This window comes from Dromiciops gliroides, chromosome 3, assembly GCF_019393635.1.
Source record: "Dromiciops gliroides isolate mDroGli1 chromosome 3, mDroGli1.pri, whole genome shotgun sequence".
In the NCBI taxonomy this organism is placed as follows: domain Eukaryota; kingdom Metazoa; phylum Chordata; class Mammalia; order Microbiotheria; family Microbiotheriidae; genus Dromiciops; species Dromiciops gliroides.
Window position 1 is genome coordinate 361,298,921 of NC_057863.1, and position 27,551 is coordinate 361,326,471.

Consider the following 27,551-nt stretch of genomic DNA (forward strand, 5'->3'; position numbering starts at 1 on the left):
TTTAAGGATGAACCTGGAAGAACAATAACAGACAAAAATGAAAAAGATCTATGACAAATGCTTTTCTTCATCATTGATACCAACCACATATAGACTCAGTAACAAAGTTCGAGAAGTATAGCATGACAAAATGTAGCCCTGAAGAAAACAAAGATGAGAAAAGTATCTAGACCAAGTCAAGTAGGTATGCAAGAGGTTCATGTGGGAGCTGATATAATTTTGAGGACTTAAGAGAGATTTAAGTTCTCAACCTATCAGAAAAAAAGTTGACAAAAGAGAATAGCAGTATCCTATGACATGCCTTTCTCTTATATATAAAATGCTGAAAAGATTAACCTATGTAGACATCAAAGGTATCCAAAATGAAGAAATTAGAATGGAACAAATGGGATTTTTATAGCTGAACACATCCTTAGAGTCACCTACTGTCAATGGTGCAGGTAAAATAAAACTCTGTGTTTATTATTTGTTGACCACAAAAAGCAATTGATTTGACTGTTTCTTTTAACATAAATATAAGGTTATTTTCCCATTATACATGTATGTATGTATATATATATATGTACGAGTATACATGTATGTAAATGTGTATATATGTGTACGTTTATATGTGTATACATACACATATCTATGTCTATATATGATATATAATCCTGGAGCTATGAGCTGAACACTTCCATAGTGTTCTCAAAAGACCATGCTCTCAATCATTGCTCAAGCAATTGACTATTTACCTCAGTTTGAAGTCAACCCTTCTCTAGACAAATTTCCAACTGAGGAAGAGGTTTTGAATGCCATTAAGGTCCTCTCCTGTGGCAAAGTACCTGGGACTGATTCTTTTCCAGCTCAGATTTACAAGGCAAGGGGTCCATTGCTCATATAAAAGCTAAGTGAAAATTTTCAAGTTATATGGCAAAAGGAGGTTATCCTCCAGGAGTTCAAGGATGCTTCCATTGTCCATCTCTATAAAGGTAAAGAAAACAGATTGTACTGTGACATGCCCACAAAAGTCTTGCTAGAGTCCTCCTTAACAGGCTGATCCTTCACTTAGAAATTGGTTATCTGGAGAGGGGTGGAGCCAAGATGGCAGAGAGAAGCTAGCACATTGTCTGAGCTCTCCTTTGGTTCCCTCAAAAACGACATTAAATCAAGCCTCTGGATGGATTCTGAAAACTACAGAACCTGCAAAGAGACAGAGAGACACAGTCTTCCAACCTGGGATAATTTAGAAGACTTCAGGAAAGGTCGGTCTCAATCGGGCAAAAGGGGGGACGCAGCACACCACATCACAGCATAGAGGGGGTCAGGGCAAGTCAGCAGGAAGCTGTAGGCCACAGCTGAGAAACTGAGGCCCCTAGATCCTGGCTCAACAAGCTGGTGGCGTAGCAGGCCAGTGGTGAGACCCACCAACACCAGCAGAGAGGGCAGGCTGCCAGCTAGAGGGCCACCCACAGGACAGGCGAGACCAGGCCTGGCCATCCCAGCATGCCAGGAGCAAGCACAGGGAGAAAGCACAGGGTGGTGAGAAAATGGTTATCTGCCTGAGAGCCATTGTGGCTTCAGCAAGGACCAAGCAACAATCAACATGGTTTTTGCTCTATGACAATCCAGGAGAAATGCGAGGAGCAGAACAGAGGTTTATAAACATTTGTACACCTAACTAAGGTCTTTGATATTGTCAGTCATGAAGATTTATGGAAAATTATGTCAAAATTTGGTTGCCAGGAAAAGTTCATCAGCATTGTATATTTCACAGTGGCATGCTTGCTTGGGTTCCAGATAATGGACAATGCTCTTGTGCTTTCCCAGTCACCAATGGAGTAAAAAAAGGCTGTGTGCTTGATCCCTTGCTTTTTAGCATGATGTTTTCACCCATGTTGTCAAATGCCTTCAATGAAGACACACATGGCATCAAGCTCAGCTACAACACTGATAGTAAATTCTTCAACTTGAAAAGGCTACAAGCCAAGACTAAAGTGGAGTGTGTGTTGGTGGTTGATTTTTTTGTTTGCAGATTATTGTGTGGTCTCTTAAGCTAAGATGTAACAAAGTATGGATTGATTCTCTGCTGCTTGTGCTAATTTTGGTCTAACAATGAATACCAAGAAAACACAGGTGCTCCATCAGCCAGCACCATACCATCCATATGTGGAACCCTCTGTTACAACAAATGGAGATGTTTTGAATACTGTAGATAAGTTCACTTACCTTGGCAGTATACTTTCCAGGGATGTACACAATGATAATGAAGTTGACACACACATTGCCAGAACCAGCTCAGTGTTTGGGAAACTCCAAAGGAAAGTGTGGGAGAGAAGAGATAATAGACTGACTACCAACTGAAAATCTACAGAATCATTGTGCTGACCTTGTTGCATACCTGTGAAACCTAGACAGTATACCAGTGCCAAGCCAGGAAACTGAATTGTTTCCATTTGAATTGTCTTAGGAAGATTTTGAACATCACCTGGAAGGATAAAGTATTGGATACTGAGGTCCTTTCTTGAACTAAACTGCCAAGCATTCAAACTCTACTGTAGAGAGCACAAATCTAGAGAGCTGGCCACATTGTTCAAATGCCAAATGTATCATTTCCTAAAAGACTACTTTATGGAGAACTCACATAAGGCAAGCACTTACATGGTGGTCAGAAGAAATGATATAAGGACACTCAAAGTCTCTCTGAAGAACTTCAGACTTAATTAGGTGACATGGGAGATCCTGGTAAAGGGTGGCCCAGCATGGTGTACTTGCACTAACGAAGGTGCTGTACTTTATGAGTAAGGCAGAATTAAAATAGCTCAAAAGAAATGTGAGATGTCCAAATTTAAAGAATCTACCCCACATATTCACGTGAACAATTTGTGCCCAACCTGTGGTAGAGCATTCTAAGCTTGTACTGTTCTAATTAGCCACAGTCAGACATACTGTAACTTGACTCTAATATAGTGATGCCATTTTGGTCTTCTTTGAGAATGAAGGACAACAACGAACCAAACAACCAACAATCTGAATAAGATATGGAAATGGAAATTTAAGAAGAGAACAGCTGTAAACTTTAGAAAGATTTATTAAGAATTAGGCTAGATAATGCATCTCAGACATAGAAACCACAAAGAAATTACCTCAGCACCATGGGATAATATAGTCTCATCAAATCATATAGTATATAGCCCATATCAATCTCAAATGGCTGGAGCAGTCTAGGGTCACTTCTTGTACCTTTAAAATAGATAGAAACCTGTATGTGGGTCAATACTATAAGTGATAACTAAAAACGGTCTGATTCTTTGAGTTTTGTGGGCCACTGTGCAAGGTCACTGAGGAAGTAGAAACAAAAAATCTTTATTAGCACCTAACATGTGCCAGGAAACAGGATGAAGCTATCGCCATTCATAAGGAACTTATATTCTAATGAGAGACAATTGCATATAAAAATATATAGAACACATAGAAACACATAAAAAGTAGTTAAATAAAAAGTAGCTTGGGAAAGAATGCACTTGTAGTTGGGGGAAATCAGGAAAAGCTTCATGTAGACGGTATTGCTTGAGCTGTGTGTTTAGGAATATAGGCTTGTTTGAAGGAGAGCAGGAAATGGAATGTTGAGTATGAGAAAGAGAAAGTGGGCCAGGTTGTTGAATTGCAGAGTGTAGGAAAGGGAGTAATAAACAATGAGGCTGGAAAGAGAATGTGAGGCCAGGCTTTTCAGGCTTTAAAAGATAAACAGAGGAATGTATATTTTATCTAAAAGGTACTAAAAAGCCACTGGAGTTGACTGAATCAAAAAGTGACATGGTCAGAATGAATTTGGCAATAGCATACAGAAAGGGCTGAAATGGGGAGAAATTTAGGGTGAAGAGACCAGTTAAGAGGCTGTTGCAAAAATATAATGGCCTGACCTAACATGAGAGCTTCTTTAATAATGAAAAGGAATAAGATACAAGAGATACTGTGGAGGCAGAAATAGCAAGATTTGGCAATTGAATATATATGTTGGAAGGGGAGGAATAGTACCTTCATATTAATGCCAAGATTACAAAGCTGGGAAAATGGAAGGATGGTGTATCTTCATTTGAAATAGAGAAGTGGGAAGAGAAGAAGGTTCTGGGTAAAAGACAATGATTTTGATTTTGGTATACTGAGTTTTGATATTTTCAGGACGTATACTCTGAAATATCCAAAAGACAAGGGTCAGTGTGGGACTAAATCTCAAGAAAGAAAATCGGGCTGAATATGTAGATCTGGGAGTTACGAGCGTAGAAATGAAGAAAGAAACCACAGAGGATGAAAAAGAAGAGGGCCTATTAACAGAACTTGGAGGGTCAAAAAAAGTTAGGAAATGATATGCCAGACAAAGGAGCCTGAAGAGAATACAGACAGATAAGAGGTGAAGCCAAAGAGATAAAAATCATTAAAAACAAGAAAGAAATACTTATCTAGGAATGGACAGTAGTAACTAGTGTCAAATGCAGCTAAAAGTCAAGAAGGGTTTTAGGACCAAGAGAAGACTCAGATTTAGTAATTAATAAATTACTTGTAAGTAGAGAGAGAAGACTTTCTCCTCTTTTTATTTAATGGGATATCAAGGTAAAATAATTTATCACTCTAGTGGCCAACCTGCTGACAATAAGCTTCCCTCTATGTAGCAAGAGGATTCCTGGAATGTCAGGTATATAGCCTGTCAATATGACAGTACTCAAACTCTTTACAGCTTCTCAGAAAATGTCAGAGCTTGGGCTCCACTTAAATAGCCTTCCAGTACTCAGGATTTAAGTACTCCAGTACTTTAATCATTACTCAATGATGTAGCAAAGTAAAAATTCTTGGATTAGGGTCTGGAGACAGAGATTGTATGTATATACACACATATGTAAAGATCATTCAATTATTTATTATGATCCTGGTGATTTATAAAAACTCTTATTTAAAGAAATGCCTGATAATCCCATTCTCATATTAAGGGCATAGAACACACTGATTGCATTGCAATAAGGAGACTGATCATGTATCAGTATCAGTACAGGAAAGGGAGAAAGGCAGACTGATTAGGGGATGGCATAAAGATATCTGGGTAAGAATATTTGAACAGGGACATTTCTGGATGGCAAAATGATTAAAATAAATTAACATCAATGAGATAAATATATTCCTCATATTTAATTATTGTATTGGGACCATGGTTTTTCCCCTTTTCTACTTCCTCATCCAGAAATCAATCTTTCACAAAGATTTATCTAATCAGACAGTAAAAGAAATTCTAAATTTGGGCTAATGGGAGGATTCTTACTCATTGTGTTTACTCAGACAAGTCTGGGAAAATGCTGATTTTTCCCATTCGTCAGACAGGTGATATGGAAATTTATCATTCTTTTTAACCAAGATTTGGGTGACCTAAGTCTGGTACCCCAAGATCCTCACTTTAATATAGCCTAGGCTCTCACTGTAATATTTATTTTCTCATTAATTATTAACAAATCAGAGTTGATTGCCATCCTCAGGATCACCTACTCTTCCAAGAGCTCATCAACATGAGAAGGTTTTGGTCTAAGAGAGATGGTCAAATGGGTATCCTTTTATTAATAAATATGCTAGCCTTATTAGTAAAATGATTAAATTACCCAGAAACTATGTCTCTCAAACTTTTTAAAATTCCACATTAGGTAACTTTAACTGGGATGATAGATTTGAAGACGTGGAGATAATTTTAAAAATTACTAAAATACCTTCCATTTTACTTACACTTTATAGTTTTCAAAGCAATTTCATGCTTTAATGACCAAATTCAATGTGTACACCAACAGTGCTATGTAGAATGAGAATTATTACCACTATTTTACAGATGAAGAAACTGAGGCTCAAAAGGGCTAAAATAATTATCTAGTGTAACACAGCTAATAACTTGTAGAACCATAAGTAGAGCAAAGTCCATCTGACTCACAATCCATAGTTCTTTGTTTTACATACTGGTGCTTGCTTTCCTTATCTTTTCGTTAAAGCTATATTAATTCTGTCTCCAGGACTATATTTGACCACTCTTTCCCCATTTCTCATTTCAGTGAAAAGTCCTAGGTACTATAGGCAAGCTCTTAGATTTAGCTGATTTCATTTTCTAAGATGTCAATTCCCCTTTTAAATATGAAAATCTCTGCTGAAAAATGGAATCTAGTTAGACAAAAGTATTTACACATCAATATGCCCAATTTTTTCAACATAGATTAAAAGCCAAATGTAAGTAGGTAATAAATTTGCGAAAAGAAAACTACTTAAAGTTATTATCCCTTTTTGTGTCATGAAATCCTCAGGGATTCTAATATATTCAGACATCTCAAACTGGATGTTCATTAGAGATCTTAAACTCAAAATGTCTAAAACAGAACTCATTATCTTGTCCTTTAATCCCTCCTCCCCCAACCTTCCCTATTACTATCAAGAGAAATATTATCTTCCCAGTCCCTCAGGCTCACAGCCTTGGTGTCATCCTGGATTACTCAATATCTCTCATGCCCAATCTCCAATCTGTTGCCAACGTCTGTTGACTTTACTTTGCAACATCTCTCAAAGATGCTCCCTTCTCTCTTCTGACACTGCCACCACTGTATAGTGTAGGCCCTCATCATGTCATACTTTGAATACTGCAAAAGCCTGTTGGTAGGTCTGCCTACCTCAAGTCTCTTCTTACTCTAATCCATTCTCCATTAGGTCACCAAAATGATTTTCCTGAAGTATAGGCCCGATCATGTGACTTCCTTACTCAATAAATGCCAGTAGCTATCTAGCTCCTCCAGGAGCAAATAGAAAATGCTCTGTTTGGGTTTCAAAGCCCTTCATCATCTAGCACTTTCCTATCTTTCCAGTCTTCTTACACTGAAAAGAGTACTCCTCATGTACTCTTAGATCCAGTGACACTGGCCTCCTGGCTGTTCTGCAAAGAACACACTCAGCTACAGGCATTTTCTCTGGCTGTCCTCCACTCCTGGAATGGTCTTCTTCCTGAACTCCATCTATTGACTTTCTGGCCTTCAAGTCTCAACTAAAATCCCAACTTTTGTTGTAAGGAGCTTTTCACAACCTCTCTTAATTCTAGTGCCTTTCCTCTGTTATTTATTCTTGTTTACCCTGAATATAGCTTGTTTTGTGTGTGTGTGTGTGTGTGTGTGTGTGTGTGTGTGTGTGTGTGTGTGTATTTGTATGTTATCTCCCCCATTAGACTGTAAGCTCTTTGAGGACAGGGACTGTCTTTTGTGCTTTTTTTCTATCCCTAGCACCTGAAACTTAGTAGTTTAATCAATATTTATTGACTGATTGGCTGAAGTACTTACTAGATGCTTAAAACTGTGCAGGGCACTTTGGGATGTGAAGATCACAGAATTTAGAGTGGGAAAGGCCATTAGAGATGTGGAATATAAAATCAATACAAGAAAAGTTGCTACTTTGTAGAGAAGCACACAATTTTGTTGGGGAGAAGAGTCTGGACACTTAAATTAAGAACAAAGAAGTATAAATTAATGAAGGCATCATGGCTTAGTGGAAAGATTCATTTGAAGTCAGAGGGCATTGTTTCCTACCCCGGTTCTGACAGTTTCTGTTTGACTCTTAGCAACTCATAACTTCCTTTAATGTTATTTTCCTCACCTGTAAAATGAAGGTGTTAGACTATATAATCTTTAAGGTCCTTGCTCTGAATTAATCAAAGGCAGCTTCACAGAAGAGGGTGTTGAACACTGGATGGGATTGAATACAAAGAATATATGAAAGGACTTTATGGAGAATTGTATGATGCAAGATACAGGGGTAAATAACAATGGTGTGACACTCTCTGTGTGTGTATAGATAGATACATAGACAGATGGATAGACAGATATTTAGCGAAACTATCTTTACTTGTGTAGAGGAACATCTGAGTTAGGGAACAGCAGAATATAAAATTCATTAGATAGGCTGAGTACCAAGCTAAGAAATTTGGTATAAAGCAATCAAGTTTTGCTACATATTTTTGCTAGATATTCCTTCAACAAATATTTATTTAAACTTACTGTGTGTAAAAAACATAGGTCTAGACAAAAGAAATTTTTAATTAATTTTTATTTGTCAGTTATGTGCAAAATTGATCAAGGGCTAAAGAAAAAGTATTTATAGATGCACACAAAAAATATAAAATAAAGACAAGGTTAGAAAACAGAAAATTTTTAAAAATGGGTTAGGACTATAGCCCTACTGACCATTTAGCTTAAGTTAAAAGTTCATACAAAACCTCCGGGTTGAGAGTTGGGAAAAAGTAGTACTTGAGGATGTGCTGCTCCCAAAGAAAACACATAATATGAAAAAGACGATTCCCTTGAATATTTTGATAATAACAGCAACTTGGGTTACTTAACAGCTTTTGAAATTAGATATTTTCAATTTAAGTAGATATCAAATAAATGAGGATAATTACCATATAAATAGTACAATACACAAAAAAGTTACTTTTAAAACAATCTGTTATAAATATCTTATGAATAAATTTGAAGTACTAATGAAAAGATATTCCATACTAGTATAAAAAGTTATCAAATCATATTTTTATGTAAGAATGAAGAATATGTAATCAATGGAGTACCAAAAATTAAATTTTAGTGTATTTTTTTAACCAATAACACACCTACACCCATAATCGTTATATACTACTCTAGAAGGCAGGTACCATTTCCATTTAAATTTCTTGGGAATAGCATTTAGTAATGACCAGAGAACTAAGAAAGGCTATTTTGAAGATAAATCCAAGGATATATGAATTCATCTAAAGAGGGTACTTTACTCTTTGGAATTTTAAAATGTTATCATCAATCTTTAAAGAGATTCCTACAAAAGAAAAAGATACTAGTTATGAACACTACAGTGGTCTAATTTCTCTGTTATGAAAGTAAATGAACCTTTGTAAAAAATATGTACCAGGATCAAGTAAGTAAGTGTGGATGTCAAAAGAAAGTTAAATAAGAAGTTCAGTCCGTAATTGTAGCCTTGTACACATTATCACCAAATGATACAAATATAGAAGATGAAATCTCCTGTCCTTCATGAGTTTTCAATCTAAATGGTTTAGGTAACAGTTTAATTATTTTTTTAAAAGTAAATGTCTAAAAGAAATTTTACAAATGGCACAAAATAAAAATAAAATCAACAATACTTGTTATAATGGGTCTTCCTGTTGTTTAACATTGACAAAGCTATGTTAAATATTGAAAATGTTTATGATGATATTTACCTGATTTAGATTTTTTTGTGATTTGACTCTTGAGAAGAAAGTACATTTCAATATTATTTTACCTTTTTAGAAAGGCTGAAACAACATTACATTTAAATAGTGCCAACTGTGGGAAGAACACCATATGGGCCACTGAATGGAATTACAAAACAAGTCAGAAAACAGTTCCTGACCCTGAGGATGTAATTGGTTGGAAAATACCCACAATTTGGTACTACTCATCACCTCAGGAGGAACATATCACATACAAGATATCTTTACAACTCAGCTAAGGCATTATCATGACTAAGACATTTGCTTGCTAAGCCTCTTTTAGAAATGAAGACAGTTGTTAAAAAATCCAGGAAGATTATGATGAAAAGAAGCAGAATAGAAAAAAGTATAGGGATTTCTAAAACACCAAAGAACACAATGAAAGGCAAGAATGTTACACAAGAAAATGGAATGCCTGACAAGATTACTGAAATGGAAAAAAGCTCAGAAAATAACTGAAACTCTGGTGACAGTTGGACATGGGGAAAATGCTTGAAGTATTCTTGGAAATACTGAAGAAAAAAATCTAATCATTATATTTTCAGAAATGTGAAAAATCTTTTAAAAACAATAAAAAACCCAAAGTGATCTTCTGGAATTAACAGAATTTAGAGAACTGTAACAAGAAGAAAACTCCAAATTCAACTCACCCAGGCACATTATCTTCAGACTTCAAAATTTTGATGACAAAAATTTTTCAAGCTGCTAAAAGAAGAAAGACATAATTACTTAACAAAGAAGCATCAAACTGTGTATCAGAAATTTTTTAATAAAAAGCAAAAATAATCAAAGAAAATGAAAAACATTTGTATAATATGGATTTTCAATGTATCCATTTCTTTCTTTCTTTCTTTTTTTTGCGGGGAAATGAGAGTTAAGTGATTTGCCCAGGTTCACACAGCTAGTGTCAAGTGTCTGAGGCTGGCTTTGAATTCAGGTCCTCCTGAATCCAGGGCCAGCGCTTTATCCACTGTGCCACCTAGCTGCCCCCTGTAGTATCAATTTCTAAGCAAAACTAAGAATTCTTTTTTTGTTTGTCTGTTTTGCAGGGCAATGAGGTTTAAATGACTTGCCCAGGGTCACACAGCTACTAAATGTCAAGTGTCTGAGGCCACATTTGAACTCAGGACCCACTCAGTTCAGGACTGGTGCTTTATCTACTGTGCCACCTCACTGCCCCCTAAGAATTATTTAAAACAAAAACAAAAACAAAAACATATATTTAAAAATCCAGAGAAGTTTAAAGAATATGTAGAGCAAATTACATGACCTTTAAAAAAATCTTAGCAAGAGAGATTTAAGAACTCAATTGTGGTTTTAAATAGTGATTATTTAGCTGTTCCCTTATAGCAAAAAATTTTTTCATGGCACGATAAAAATAACTCAACTTGTATCAGTTAGTTAACTGACTAATACAGTTGGATGAGAGGAAAAACAAGTATGGCAACAGAGACATAAATAATGAAAAGAATGAAAAAGTAAAAGTGCCTTACAATTATGTAGAACTTAAGAAGCAGGTGAATAAGGAGAAAATTCCTTGATAGGATTACCCCTTCAGAGGAGAGTGGGGAAAAGATGAGATTGTATATGTATTTGAGACAAAATACAAAGTGTAGAAATTTTTTTTCTTCATGTTTTTTAGTTTTGGGCTTAGGGCTAGAAATAGTTTTTTAAAAGTCTGTTTTGCTTTCTGAAAAAATATTAATTTAACAAAGAATAGCAAATGGGAGGAAAAAATAACATCAAGCACAAATTAATCTCCCTTCTTTAAAAAAACAGTGCTACAGGGGCAGCTAGGTGGTGCAGTGGATAGAGCACCAGCCCTGGATTCAGGAGTACCTGGGTTCAGGTCCGGCCTCAGACACTTAACACTTGCTGGCTGTGTGACCCTGGGCAAGTCACTTGGCCCCAATTGCCTCACTAAAAAAAAAAAACAACAACAAAACAAACAAACAAACAAAAAAATCCGGCCTCAGACACTTGACACTTACTAGCTGTGTGACCCTGGGCAAGTCACTTAACCCCAACTGCCTCACTAAAAAAAAAAAAGTGCTACAAAATTAATTTTTAAAACAATATGTTGTCTGTAAAGATCATTTAATGCTAAAAGATGTATATAGATTTAAATAGAAATAATGTAATAAATGTTATCATGAAGTATGTTAGATTTTTAGATAAAGAACTACAATAAGGGTATCTGGCAAAGTGAAATGTAAACTACAAAACACAAAGAGATTTTTTAAAATAACAGCTGTTAAAAGCACCACCAAAAAAGGGGACATCAATTTTGAGGCTTTTAAAAAAAAACTTAAATCCAGACCTGTCACTTCATTATGTCAGGGAAACTGCTATATGGAAACTTTCCCCATCACTGCACAACAATTAATCCTACCCAACATCATTCTATAGAGGATTCCAGGGACATTACTGTTAAGTGATTTGCTGTCAGTCATAAAGTTACCTTACATTGGAGCAAAGACTTGAAGCCCTGTTCAACCCAGGTTAATTCTAGGGGGAACAAGCCCTTTTCCCACTACCCTACTCTGTTTTTCTTTTAATATATAGATGCAACAAATAATATAGGAATTAAGCTTACAAAAAAGAATCTTAATCTTTAGGAATTATGAGAAAATCAGTAATAATCTAGAGATTTCAAATCACGTACTATTAGAACACAATGAACTAAGCAAAAAAGATGAGTAAGAAGAAACACATTTAAATATGGTACTGAATGAACTGGATTTAACAGACACATGGAGTACTTAATGGGGAAAATAATCACATAATATTCCCCCCTTCTTCTGGGTTAAGGATGGAACTATATGTAATTATAGCAGATTAAAACAAACATGAATTATAACACGTTAAAATTTATGGAATATAGCCAAAACAGTGGCAGGGCACAAATTTCAACTAGTACTACTATCAAGTTAGAAAGAATAATATAATTATCAGACTAACTTTGCATAGCTTTATGTTAACATATTTTATAACTTACATGAAATAAATAGCTATAAATATGTGAACACACACCCACAAGTTAGTAAACATAATTGACCCAGCTAATTTTCATAAGGAAAATTGAAAGAAGTCATTGGTTAATAAATTATGTACCATGTGTTAAAAAGCTACAAGGACACAAATGCAAATGAACATAGGAATAAGGTTTGTAAGGTTCTTATGAGAACATCAAATCTAACTTCCTGATTTTAAAGATGAGAAAACTAAGGCACAGAGAGATTAAAAGACTTTGTTCACTATTACACAGGTAAAAATTATTGGAGACTTTCAAGTCTTCAAAGAAGAAAAGAACATTTTATATACCTGGTTCTTAAAAATCAAGAAAATATGGTATATTTATATTTATGAATTAAATGTAGTTTTCTGATATAAATGATATGTGGTAAATATAAGGCTTAAAAAGAAGACTAGGGGAATAGTGTTAGTAATGAATGCTATTTTGAAAATTACTCAATAAAATACTAGCAAAAAGGATATATAAAATGATTCATTATGATCAACTGGAAATGAAAATGCTTTACTAATAATGCTTTGAGGGCAATATAATCATATAAGTAAGAAAAAGCAATTATTATTATAATAAGAAGAAACATCTTCACTAAATTTTAATATTAAATTATGCTAAAACAGTAATCATGATCTTTCCTTAATATATCAAAAAGATTGTATATTGATACAGTCAAGAAATATTGGAGAAAATTTCACTAAAAGTAGATAAAATCAAAGATACTTAATTTTAGTGGATAGAGATCATGAAGTTTAAGAAAGTAGAAATAAAATTAATATAAATTGAAAGAACACCTGAAACACCCAAAAGGGAAACAGGAAGGAAAGAGGATAAAAAAAAGTGTCAGGGATGATAAAAATAGGATAGATTATTGGAGGGAGCAGGCATGAGAAGACTTTTTGAGGAGGGACAGGATAAAAAAAGAGAAGGGTGTGACAGAAGAAAATAAGATGGAGAGAAATACACAACTATTAATCCTAACTGTGAATGTGAATGGGATGAACTCACCCACAAAATCGAAGTGACAGCAGAAAGGATTAAAAATCAGAATTCCACAATATGTTGTTTACAGAGACACATTTGAAACAGAAAGACACACAAAGAGTTAAAATAAAGAGCTGAATAAAAATCTAATATGCTTCAGCTGAAGTAAAAAAAAAAAGGGGGGGTAGCAATCATGATCTCAGACAAAGCAAAAGCAAAAATAGATGATCAAGGAAACTACATTTTGCTAAAAGGTATTATAGACAATGAATATATAAATTTTTTTTTACAGCAAGTTTATATGATAAAGGCCTCATTTCTCAAATATACACTAAGTTAAATTTATAAAACCAAGAGCCATTCCCCAATTAATAAATGGTTAAAGAAAATAAACAAGCAGTTTTCTGAAGAAGAAATTAAAGCTATCTAGTCATATGAAAAATTCACTAAATTTCTATTGATTAGAGAAATGAAAATTATGTCACCTCACACCTCTATCATAAATGAGAAATGTGGAGGGGATGAGGTAAGACAGGTATCCTAATAAACTGTTGGTGGAGTTGTGAACTGGTCTAGTCATTCTAAAGAACAATTTGGAATTATGCCCAAAGGGTTATAAAACAGTGCATAGCCTTTGACTCAGCAATCCCAGGACTAGGTCAGTACCCCAAAGAGATCCAAAAAAAGGATACACACATATTTATAGATATACACACATGTATGCATGCATGTATGTACACACGCATGTATGTATGTAAATGTATGTAACAGCTTTTTGTGGTGGCAAAGTATTGGACATTGAGGACATCCTCATCATTTTGGGGAATGGCTGAACAAGTTGGGGCATATGATTGTAATGCATTTCTCTTGCACTTTAAGACATAGTGAGCAAGATTCTTTCAGGAAAAGCAAACCAAACCAAACCAAAAACATGGCAAGACCTATATGAACTAATTCAAAAATGAAGTGAGCAAATCCAGGAGACTGTGCACATTAACCGTAATGATGATAAACTGTCAAAGACTTGACTAGTTTGATCAATACAATGATCCAAGATAATTCCAAATGACTCATAAAGAAAAAAATGCTATCCATCTCCACAGATATTACTGATGAACTCTAACTTCAAAATGAAGTATAATTTTCTCACTATCTTTATTCTTTTTGCCTTTTTTTTTTTTGCAACATAGCTAATATAGAAATGTTTTCCATGATTTCAAGACAGATTTCTACCAGCTGCACTCTTTGGATCATCATGCCCTAATCTGGGTATCTTCTTTTATCTGTCAAGCCCCCTTCTCACTTTTTAGGTCCCTGTTTATGTGTCATTTTCCTTCATTAGATTGTAAGCTTACTGAGCACACATACTTTCTTTTTCTTATTTGGAGCCTCATCACTTAGCATAGTACCTGGAATGTTCTACACACTATTGTACTGTATTATATATAATACAAGGGACAGTTGGTAAAGTGAGAGTAGAGGTCAGAAGAAAAGTTATGCCTGGATAAACAGATCTGAAAATGAGACGTCAAGAGATGATTGTGATATCCATGGAAGTGGATGAGGAGATCATCAAGTGAGATGGTATAGAAGAAGGGAGAAGACAAAGGGGCCCAAGATATGGCTTTGAGAGAGATCCAAGGTTAGTGGGCCTGACCTGGATGGGCTACATCAAAGACTAAGAAGTAAAAAATAACTTAGGAGGAGAGCCATGATAGAGCAAAGACATGAGGAAGAAGAAGGAGATAGAGAGGTGTCAAAGACTGCCTAGAAGGATGGGGACAGAGAAAAGGTTAGTAGATGTGGCATTAAGGATAATGTTGGTAACTTAGAGAGGAGTGGTTTCAAATGAATGATAAAGTCAGAAGCTACACTAGCAATTGGAAAAGAGCGAAAGAATTGGATATAGAGAATTTAAACAGTATTCTCAATAAATTTAGTGACAAAAGGGAAGAGGATAGATAAAGACCCATGTGTAGCACTGATGGTCGAATCAAGTAAGGGATTTTTAAAGATGGAGGGGAAATGAGCACGTTGGTAGTCAGCAAGGAAACAGTGAGTAGATAAAGCCCAAAGATTAGTATTTTGTGATGAAATAAGGAGCTATATGCTGGAGAAGATAGGATTGAATTTATCAAGGATACATCTAGTCAATTCAACAAACATTTCTTAAGCATGTACTATATGCCTGACACTGTATGAAACCCTGAAAATACAAATAAAGGCATGAAAAATACCTGTTCTCAATGGAAATAAGTTTGTCTTGGTGAGGAAAACCCTATCTTTGAGCTAGGGATAAAGGAAGAGATAGTAAGGGAAGGCATCTGGAAGAGGAAATATGAAGAGAAGAGACAGCCCTCAGGAAGATGGCTTCAATTTTTCTGTGAAATATGAAACAAGGTACTCAGCTGAGTGAATAGGGAAGAAAGAATGCCACAGAGGCCTGAGGAGTGATAACAAGGTTTTGAATAGCAACTGTGGTGAGTGGAGTAGTTTATGAATTAGGAAGGCATGAAAAAACTACCTTGCTGCAGTGAGGGTCAAAATGATACTCTGTGACAGATTTTTTGTGGTCATGGTCAGCACTGTCTTGGGATATTTCCAGCTATATTGTCCACATGTGAAAGGAAACCTGGAGATCATGAGGGTAATGCAAGACTGGGGTATGGCAAGGCATGGCTAACAATAGGCAAAGGGAGCAAAGGTCTCAAGTGCAGAGATTAGTGTAGAATTGAAATGATTCACCAAGAAGTCAAGATAAGAAAAAGGAGAGACTATATATAGCCAGTGCAAGAATAACGACCTGGGAAAGAACTGTTGGGTATTGAAATTGTGAGTTAAGGTTACAAATGACAAACAGGGTTATAGATTTTAAGACAGAGAAGGAAAGATGGAAAGACAAAAGATTATGATTAGATAAGGAATTTCAGAATTTATAAACATGGAAGCAGAATACTTATAGATGACAAGATCAAGCATATGGCCATCTTAGTGTGTTGCTGCAGTGAAGTGAGAGGAATGGTCTTTAGAAAGAAAGTATATGATTTTATCAATAGATGCAGTAAAAGCCTTTGATAAAGTCTATCATTAATCCATGATAAATAACAGCAACAGCAATTACAACAATTCACATTTATATAGTGTTTAAAGGTTTATCAGTGTTATATATGTTTTATCCTCACAACAACCCTGTGAGGTGGATGCTAATATCTCCATTTCATATATGAGGCAGCTGAGGCTAATGTAGATGAAGGAGTTGCTGAGGATCACCTGGTAAGTAACTGAGATGGGAAAACACTATGAATAAAAGGTTTGGAGGCATTCTTGTGGGATACAATAAAAATTATCTACCCAGAGCCCAGAGCTTATGTAATATGAAATGGAGAAATATAAGAAGCATTCCCAATTAAGAACAATTAATAAACAAAGATGCCAATATTTACTGTATTTATAGGACATAACTAATAACTTTAGTAAGAGCTAGAAATTTGGTTAAAGAGATTAATATTTGAAATATTTGCCACAACAGCACATTCCGAAAATAATTAATGGAAACAATGAACAAGTACTATATATTAATCCATTAAGATGCATTAATATTAATAGTAAAAAAAGATCAATGGGGCAGCTAGGTGGTACAGTGGATAGAGCACTGGCCTTGGAGTCAGGAGGACCTGTGTTCAAACTTGGCCTGAGACACTTGACACTCACTAGCTGTGTGACCCTGGGCAAGTCACATAACCCCAACTGCCTCACAAAAACAACAATAACAACAACAACAACAACAAACATCAAGAAAACATAATATCTGGGAAACTTTGGTTAGGAAACTCACTTTACCAGTGCAGGTTAGTGACTTCTTAGCTACTAAGAGTCTTAGAACACAGAAAGGGCATAGCTTGCTTAGGAGATCCATTCACATTGACTGTCATGGTCAGGACTTGAACAAGGTCTTCCTGGATGGGCGTATAGTTTTCTATCCATTACACCATTTTGCCTCTTAGAGGTCAACATTGATTTGATAATAATCATTAGTATTCTTGCTATTTTGTAGGCATATCTCGTTCTAATATTTACTTCAACCATTTTTTCAGTTCCAAACAAAGGAAAAAAGAAATGATTTAGACTTAAATAGTAAATGAAACAAATAAAACAAAAACCAAAAAATATTGCCCCAGAGGATCAACATTAGGCAATTATCTTGCATAGGAAAAAGACAGGACTTACAAGGGAACAATTATGAAACTATACTACTAAAATAAAGATCTGATTAATTGTAAGAGAGTTCAGTGTTTTGAATTAGATGCTAGAATTTAGATGTTTTGGATTAATATAACAATACAGTAATATTCTCTAAATTCATTTACAATGTAATACAAAGCAAAAATACAAATAAAAATGGCAATTTTACCAGATAAAATTTTAATTACATTTATATGGAATCCCTCCTCTCCCTGAACTCCCAGATCACTGCTTTGTCAAGGTGGACAGACTTGTGTATACAAGGGTTTCTTAAACTTTTTCCACTTGTGACCCCTTTTCACCTGAGAAACTTTTATGTGACCCCAGGAATACAGTTATATGAAATAGGTATACAAAAACTTTTACTGTTGCCCCATATAAAATTATGACCCACAGTTTAAGAAGCTATGGTCTATATGAGCTATACTTTGCAAGCTGGAGAGGTCATAGCAGAGAGTTCTGAGAAAAAGTGATCCACTGGAGAAAAAAACAAACTATTCCATATCTCTTCCAAGAAATCCCATGGACAATATTAAAATGTTAAAAAGAGATGACATTGGAAGATGAGCCTCTCAGGTCGGAAGGTGTTCAATATGCTACTGGGGAAGACCAGAGGACAAATACAAATAGCTCCAGTATCATTGAAGCACCTGGGTCAAAGCTAAAAGCTAGCTGAGCTGAAGATGCATCTGATGACAAAAAGTAAGTCTGATACTGTAAAGATCACTATTGCATAGGAACCTGGAATGTAAGGTCTATGAACCAAGGTAAGATGGGTGTTGTCAAGCAGGAAGTGGAAAGGTTAAACACTGACTTCTAGGGTGTTAGTGAACTTAAGTATACATTGGGTGAATTTAATTCAGGTGATCACTACATAAACTACTGTGGGCAAGAATCTCTTAGAAGAAATGGAGTAAAAACCAATAAAATAGATAAATACTGTTTAATTTGATTAAAAAAAGAAAGAAGAAAACCAAATTATCAGTATCAAAAATGAAAAGGGTGATGTAAACACCAATGAAGTAGAAATTACATCAATAATTAGGAATTATTTTGCCCAACTGTATGCCAATAAATTTGACAATCTAAGTGAAATGGATGAATGAACTGCCCAGGTTAACTGAAGAGGAAATAAAATCCTTAAATAAACCCATATTAGAAAAAGAAATTGAACAAGCCATTAATGAATTCCCTAAGAAAAAATCCCCAGGGCCAGATGGGTTTACAGGTGAATTTTACCAAACATTTAAAGAACAATTAATTCCAATATTATACAAATTATTTGGAAAAATAGGTGAAGAAGGAGTTCTACCAAATTTGTTTTATGACACAAATATGGTGGTCATACCAAAACCAAGCAAAGCAAAAACAGAGAAAGAAATTTATAGACCAATTTCCCTAATGAATATTGATGCTAAAATCTTAAATAAGATATTAGCAAGGAGATTACAGCAAGTGATCACCAGGGTAATACACTATGACCAGGTGGGATTTATACCAGGAATGCAGGGCTGGTTCAACATTAGGAAAACTATTATCATAATCAACCACATCAATAAGAAAACCAACCAAAATCATATGATTATCTCAATAGATGCAGAGAAAGCTTTTGACAAAATACGGCACCCATTCCTAATAAAAACACTAGAGAGTTTAGGAATAGGTGGAGTTTTCCTTAAAATAATAAACAGTATCTACCTAAAGCCATCAGCAAGTATCATATGCAATGGAGATAAATTAGAGACCTTCCCAATAAGATCAGGGGTGAAACAGGGATGTCCATTATCACCCCTATTATTTAATATTGTCCTAGAAATGTTAGCTTTAGCAATCAGAGAAGAAAAAGAGTTAAAGGAATTAGAATAGGCAAGGAGGAAACAAAACTATCACTCTTTGCAGATGATATGATGGTATACTTAAAGAATCCTAGAGAATCAACTCAAAAATTACTTGAAACAATTAACAACTTTAGCAAAGTAGCAAGACATAAAATAAATCCACATAAATCATCAGCGTTTCTATACATGACCAACAAAGTCCAGAAGCAAGAGATAGAAAGAGAAATTCCATTTAAGGTAACAGTAGATAATATAAAATACTTGGGAGTCTACTTGACAAGACAAACCCAGGAACTCTATGAACACAACTACCAAACACTCTTCACACAAATCAAATCAGATCTAAATAATTAGAAAGATATCAATTGCTCATAGATTGGCAGAGCTAATATAGTAAAAATGACAATACTGCCTAAATTAATTTACTTATTCAGTGCCATACCAATCAGACTAACTAAAAATTATTTTATAGAGCTAGAAAAAATAATAACAAAATTCATCTGGAAAAACAAAAAGTCAAGAATATCCAGAGAAATAATGAAAAAAAATTCACAGGAAGGTGGGTTAGTGGTACCAAACCTAGAGCTTTACTATAAAGTGGCAGCCATCAAAACTATCTGGTACTGGCTAAGAAATAGAGTGGAGGATCAATGGAATAGGCTAGGGACAGGAACCACAGTAGTAAATGATACTAGTAATGTAGTGTTTGATAAACCCAAGGACTCCAGCTTCTGGGATAGGAACTCAGTATTTGACAAAAACTGCTGGGAAAACTGGAAGATAGTATGGCAGAAATTAGGCATAGACCAACATCTTACACCTTATATGAAAAAAAGGTCAAAATGGGTACATGATTTAGACATAAAAGGTGATACTATAGGTAAATCAGGAGAGAAAGGAATAGTTTACCTCTCAGATCTTTGGAAAGGAGAACAATTTATGACCAGACAAGAGATAGAGAATATTATAAAATGTAAAATGGATGATTTTGATTACATTAAATTAAAAAAAATTTTGTACAAACAGAAGCAATGCATCCAAAATTAGAAGGGAGGCAGAAAGCTGGGAAACAATTTTTATGGGCAGTACTTCTGATAAAGGCCTCATTTCTAAAATATATAGGGAACTAAATCAAATTTATAAGAATCCAAGTCATTCCCCAATTGAGAAATGGTCAAAGGATATGAACAGGTAGTTTTCTGATGAAGAAACCAAAGCTATCTATTCTCCTATGAAAAAATGCTCTAAATCTCTAATGATTAGAGAAATGCAAACTAAAACAACTCTGAGGTACCACCTGACACCTATCAGATTGGCTAATATGACAAAAAAGGAACATAATAAATGTTGGAGAAGCTGTGGGAAAATTGAACACTAATGCATTGTTGGTGGAGCTGTGAACTGATCCAACCATTCTGGAGAGCAATTTGGAATTATGCCCAAAGGGCAATAAAGCTGTGCATACCCTTTGACCCAGCAATACCACTTTTGGGTCTTTTTCCCAAAGAGATCATGGAAAGGGGAGAGGGACCCACATGTACAAAAATATTTATAGCTGCTCTTTATGTGGTGGCAAGGAATTGGAAGTTATGGGGATGCCCATCAAAAGGGGAATGGCTAGACAAGTTGTGGTATATGAATACAATGGAATACTATTGTGCTGTAAGAAAAGATGAGCAGGAGTTCAGAGAAACCTGGACTGTCTTGCGTGGGCTGATGATGAGTGAGATGAGCAGAACCAGAAGAACATTGTACGCAATATCATCAACATTGTGTGTTGATCTACTGTGATGGACTGTATTCTTTTCACCAATGCAATGGTACAGAAGAGTATCTGCAAATCCAGGAAAAAAAAAAAAACTGTGGAGTATAGATGCTGAATGAACCATACTATTTCTTTTGTTTTTGGTGCTGTTGTTTTTCTATTTTGAGGTTTTTCGTCATTGCTCTGATTTTTCTCTTATAACATGACTAATGCAGAAATATGTTTAATGTTATTATGTGTATAAAACCTATATCAGATTACCTGCTGTCTAGGGGAGGGGGGAGGGAGGGGAGGGAGGGAGGGAGGGAGGGAGAAAAATCTGAAATTGGAAAGCTTGTATAAACAAAAGTTGAGAACTATCTTTACATGTAACGGGAAAAAAATACTTTATTACTAAAAAAAAGAAGAAATGGAGTAGCCCTCTTAGTCAATAAAATGGTGAGAAAAGCAGTACTGGGGTATAATCTCATAAATGACAGAATGATATCTATTAGAATCCAAGCAAACCAATCAATATCATAGTAATACAAGTCTATGTTCCAACACCAACACCAACACCAAAAAGGCCAAAGTTGACCAGTTCTATGAAGACCTAAAATATCTTCTAGAAATAACAGGAGAAAAAGTTTTCACAGTCATCAGAGGGGATTGGAATGCTAAAGCAGAAAATCCAAAGATAATTAGAATATCAAACAAAGCAGGGCAATGACTAATGGAGTTTTGTCAAGATAACTTGCTGGTCATAACAAGAACTCTTTTTCACCAACCCAAAAGTTGACTTTAACATGTAAATCACCAGATGGTCAATAAAGAAGTCAGACTGATTATATACTTTGCAGCTTAGGTGAAGAAGCTCTATATATATAATCAGTTAAAGCCAGACCTGGAGCTAACTGAATGAGATCATGAGCTTTTTATTGTATCCCTTATTTTTATGAAGTGGAGGTGATGATTAATAGATTTAAGAGATTAGATCTGGTAGATGCAGTACCAGAAAATATATGGACAGAGCTTCACAATATTATATAGGAGACACCAACAAAAAATATCCCAAAGAAAAGCAGGGAAAGCAAAATGGCTGTCTGATGAGGCTTTACAAATAGCTAAAGAAAGAAGGAAAACAAAAGGTGAAAGGAAAAGGGACAGATATACTCCATTGAATGCAGAATTCAAGAGAATAGCAAGGAGATAAAGTTTTCTTAAATGAGGAATGCAAAAAAAAAACACAAAACCCAAAACAACCAAATAGAAGAAAACAATAAAACAGGAAAGGTGAAATGTCTTCCAGAAAATCAGATATATCAGGGAATGTTTTGTGCAAAAAAATGGGAATGATATATGACAAAAATGTTAGGGACTTAACAGAAGCAGAAGACATTAAGGAGAGGTGGCAAGAACATACAAAAGAACTATACAAGAAGGATCTTAACATTACTGATAACCACATAGTAGAGTTACTGATGAAGATCTAGACATCCTGTTTTATTAAGTCAAGTGGGTCTGAGGAAGCATGCTAACAATAAGGCTAGTGGAGGTGATGGAATTACAACTGAACTATTTAAAATCCTAAAAGATGATTCTGTTAAAGTGCTTTACTCAATATGCCAGCAAATTTGGAAAACTCCACTGGACTGGAAAAAACTGCTTTACATCTCAATCCTAAAGAATGGCAATGCCAATTAATATTCATACAAACGAACAATTATATTTGTTTCACATGCCACCGAAGTTACACTTAAGTTTCTGCAAGCTAGCTTCAGCAATATGTGAAATAAGCTGAGAATTACCAGAAATGCAGGCTGGTTTTTTTTAATAGGCAGAGGAACTAGAGACCAAATTGACAAAAAACTGATTATGGAGATAGCCAGGGAGTTACAGAAAAAAAAAAAAAAAACTACTTCTGCTTCATTGACCACAGTAAAGCCTTTGACTGTGTGATTTACCACAACATGTGATAAATCCTCAAAGAGATGGGAGTACAAGGTAATCTTGTCTCCTGAACAACCTGTATATGGGCCAAGAAGCAATAGTTAGAATCAAATATGTAACAGCTGATTAGGTTTAAGACTGGAAAAGCAGCACAACAAGGTTGTATATTGTTACCTTATATATATGCATAGTAAGTCATATGAAATACCAGGGTGGATGAACCAAAATCTGGAATTAAGGTTGCCTGGGAAAAAATAACAAAAATTTCAGATATGCCAATGATACCACTCTGATAGCAGATCATGAACAGAAATTAAGAAGCCTCTTAATGATGATGTTGAAAGAGGAAGGTGCAAAAGCCTGTTTAAACCTTTTTTTTTTTTTTTAAGTGAGGCAATTGGGGTTAAGTGACTTGCCCAGGGTCATACAGCTAGTAAGTGTTAAGTATCTGAGGCCAGATTTGAACTCAGGTACTCCTGACTCCAGGGCTGGTGCTCTATCCACTGCGCCACCTAGCTGCCCCGTGTTTAAACCTTAATTAAAACAAAGTGATCCCATTACTTCCTGGCAAATAGAGGGAGAAGAAATGGATAGTGTTATGGAAACAGTGAACATAAACCTGGGTAGACTTTAAGAGATAGTGAAGCTTTCCTTCTAAGGAGCAAACATTTTTAAATTTCATGACTGCAGTTTGCCATCTGCAATGATCTATTCCCTGGAAGGTCAAATACTGAAGCTGAAGCTTAAGTACTTTGGCCACCTAATGAGAAGATGGGACTCACTGGAAAAGATCCTGATGTTGGGAAGGATTGAAGGAAAACAGAAAAAGGGGAAGGAAGAAGAGATGGATAGATAGTATCATGGAAACAATGAACATGAACCTGGGCAGACTTTGAGAGATAGTGAAGGATACGAAGGCCTGATGTACTATGATACATGGGGTCACGAAGAGTTGGGCATGACTAAACAGCCATAAAACATATGGAAAAAACAAAGAGGAAAAAATAAGAAGGGACAGGCTTAAAAAGAGTTGATTTGTTTCAGGAATGAATGAAATAACTTTTAGCTGGACCAATAATGCATCAGTGTACCTGCCTATCTACAATTTCTTCCACACTATTTTGACCTTTTGTTATCTTTGCCAATTTGGTGAGTGTGAGGCAAAATTTCAGAGTTGTTTTGGTTTGAATTTCTCTATTAATTATTTTGAACATTCATTTACATGGTTGTTAATACTTTATCATTCTTTTGAGAAATATCTGTCAATATCATTTGACCATTTGTATATTGGGGAGTGGCTTTAGAGCTTATATTATTTCTATCAGTTGTCTACATATCATGGATACCAAAACCTTCAACGTGATACATAGATTTTTTTTCCCTTTTTGACTATGTAATTTACTTGTCCATTCTGAATTAATTACTATTTTTGTTATATTATGGTTTGTTCTTAAAGGTTAGCAGACTACACAAGTCTTTGAGGTCTTTTCTTTTCTTTTTTTTTTTTTTAGTAAGTGTCAAATGTCTGAGGCCGGATTTGAACTCAGGTCCTCCTGAATTCAGGGCCGGTGCTTACCAAGTCTTTGAGTTCCAACAAGAAACAAGATGATTACAGAGGGGAATGGAGACTTATAAAAATGAATGAAAAGTGAAACAGTCAGAGACAGGTAAAGAATGTACACAATAAATGTAGCAATGTAAATGAAAAGAACCAACATCATAAACAGTTCAAGATGAATTTTGCAAAATTATAAAGAAGAAGTTTAGACTCAAAGAAGAGATATGAGAAGACATCTTTCCTGACTCCTTTCAGTGGTGTGGGTCCAGGAATGTAGAACACAGCATATAATGTCAGATGTTTTGGATGCATTGATTGGTTTTAATGAATTTTTTTACTTCTTCCTCTTTCTTTCTTGTTTGTTTGTTTTTAGTAAGGCAATTGGGGTTAAGTGACTTGCCCAGGGTCACACAGCTAGTAAGTGTTAAGTGTCTGAGGCCGGATTTGAACTCAGGTCCTCCTGAATCCAGGGCCGGTGCTCTATCCATTGCGCCATCTAGCTGCCCCCTCTTTCTTTCTTAAAGAAAAAAAAAAACACCTTTATTATGGCTCCCTTGAGTAATCACAAATCTCTCCTAGGAGGCTCTCAAATGTCTTGGGACTGAATTCAATCAACATCATGTAATCAGTTAACAGGAGCTTCTGGAAGAATGGACAGTTCACATGGAATGCCTTCTGGACTCTCTACTGGATATACTATATCACAGTAATGAATACTATGGAACACATACAATATTTCTATGTTTTAGATCTCACTTGATTTTAATTTTAGAGATTCACTGAAACTCTATTTAAGCCTGTGGTTAAAATGCAGGATTACTGATGTCACATTTACCAAAGAATATTACCTAGGAAAAACACAGAACTTGTATTAAGAACAATTATGATCTACACTACTAAAATAAAGATCTAAATGGAAAGGAATTCAGTATATCAAATGTCATATTGATATATCAATATACCAATGACATATTGACTTATTATAGGGAGACAACTCATAAAAAAGAGTTCCTTAATCATTTGTTTCACTGAGTAAAGTGCTTTTTAAACTTTTAAATTTTTTACAATGAATATAATGGCTTATGCTGTCATTTGGTCAACTGTGAGATCATAATGTGTTATATTGTTGAATATAATTAGTAAAGTCCTATTGTTCCACTTCAAAGATGCCCTCATTTCCTCTGCATATGAATGTCTTAAGAAGTGTATACAAAGCAAAATAGGCACACACATCAGTACTGTTTTTCTTGGTCACCTTTTTTGGAATCAGTAAGTCCAAGATTTTTCCCATATCATTGTATTGCCTCCAACCTTATACAAATAATCATATAAAATACATGCATATATATGTAAATATGCAGATGCTATCTATATATCCATATCTATATCACCTTGATCTGATGTGGTTGTTTTCCTGATATTTGTACTCTTAAGTGCCATTTTTACATCCTCTATCGGCATTTCAGGGACTGTGATGGTAGCATCCAAGCCTGATGGTGCCATGATCCTTAATGGACAAAACAGCTGTAATAATTTTGGCAAATATTTTCCATTTGTCTTGTCTGATCTCCTCCTTCCATTTTCATCCATTGCTTTTGGCATTATTGTGCTCCACTCGCCCCCATAAGTTGATACTGCTTAAAGCTGTCTATCATCTTACTTTGGAAGGATTTTATAAATGAGTGAATACTCTAACTCTGTGTTGACTTTCACATCTATAACTTTGATTTCACAAGTAAAGACACTTCCTGATGAAGGTACTTCCTGGGGTCTTTGATCTTTTTGGAGAGTAATCAATTTACACTGCTGTAACTTCTGAATAAAAATATAGTTTTCAATGTTACTGGTACTGTCCATTTACCAATTGAAAAAAAACTTGTTTAGAGGGCAGCTAGGTGGCACAGTGGATAAAGCACTGGCCCTGGATTCAGGAGGACCTGAGTTCAAATTCGGCCTCAGACACTTGACACTAACTAGCTGTGTGACCCTGGGCAAGTCACTTAACCCTCATTGCCCCACAAAAAACAAAAACAAAAAACAAAAAAATAACTTGTTTAAAATTCAAAGTTAAGTATTCTTAATTATAGACCATATGTTGTTTCATTTCTAACTTTCTTCTTGTTAATTACAAAATTCTGACAATTTTACCTCTGATTAGTCAATGATGTGACTATGCAAATATAAATGGACTGATGATAATTCTCACATCCAAAATAAGGAAATCCTGCACCACAAAATAATAAGAATTTAAAGAAAATCAACAGACCTAAAATATTTATGGCAATTATTACTGATAAAAAATTGACATGTTATATAAACACAGAACTACTGAAAATTTACAAAAGTAATTTCTAGTAGAAAATACTGAATTTGATGAAGGAATAGGAATATAAAGTTTTCCAAAGAGAAGAAACAAATTATTGTTATTTTATAAAAAATCTTCTATCAAACAAATGAACAAAGCAATGTAATTCTGAACTGAGGTACCACTTCATACACATATGTAAACAAAGAAAACTTTAGGCAAGAAAATACTTACTAGGTCATGGAGAAATATGTACATTTATACACTGATCGTGGAACTGCAAACTTAATAGAATCTGTTTGGAAACCAATCTGTCAGTATGCAGTAAAAGTAAAAAAATAATGATACTCTTTTAGTCCAAAACTGAATGACTAAAAGTATGCTCTGAAAATACTATGAAAAATAAACAGTAAAACGACACACATAAATATGAGTAAGAATTCATAATTTTGAATAATTTTCATGAGCATTATTTGTTATAAAAATTTGGAGAAACTGAAATGTTCACTAACATGTAAACAGTCTAAACATTGGGAGTATATTAATGCATTGAAATACTGCAATGCAATTAAGACTGTCAAGCATGAGAATATGAAAAAATCTAGAAAGATTTTGAAGAATG

General features: G+C 34.9%; 1 protein-coding gene across 1 annotated transcript in view; it reads right to left on the minus strand.

The window, feature by feature from the left end:
- The window catches only part of MBD5 (methyl-CpG binding domain protein 5), a 445,079-nt gene that overhangs the window by 299,658 nt on the left and 117,870 nt on the right, over positions 1–27,551 (minus strand). Inside the window, exon 2 of the mRNA XM_043995606.1 lies at positions 9,931–9,985. The gene's annotated coding sequence lies outside the window, so the exon portion shown is untranslated. The remainder of the gene's footprint in view (positions 1–9,930; positions 9,986–27,551) is intronic.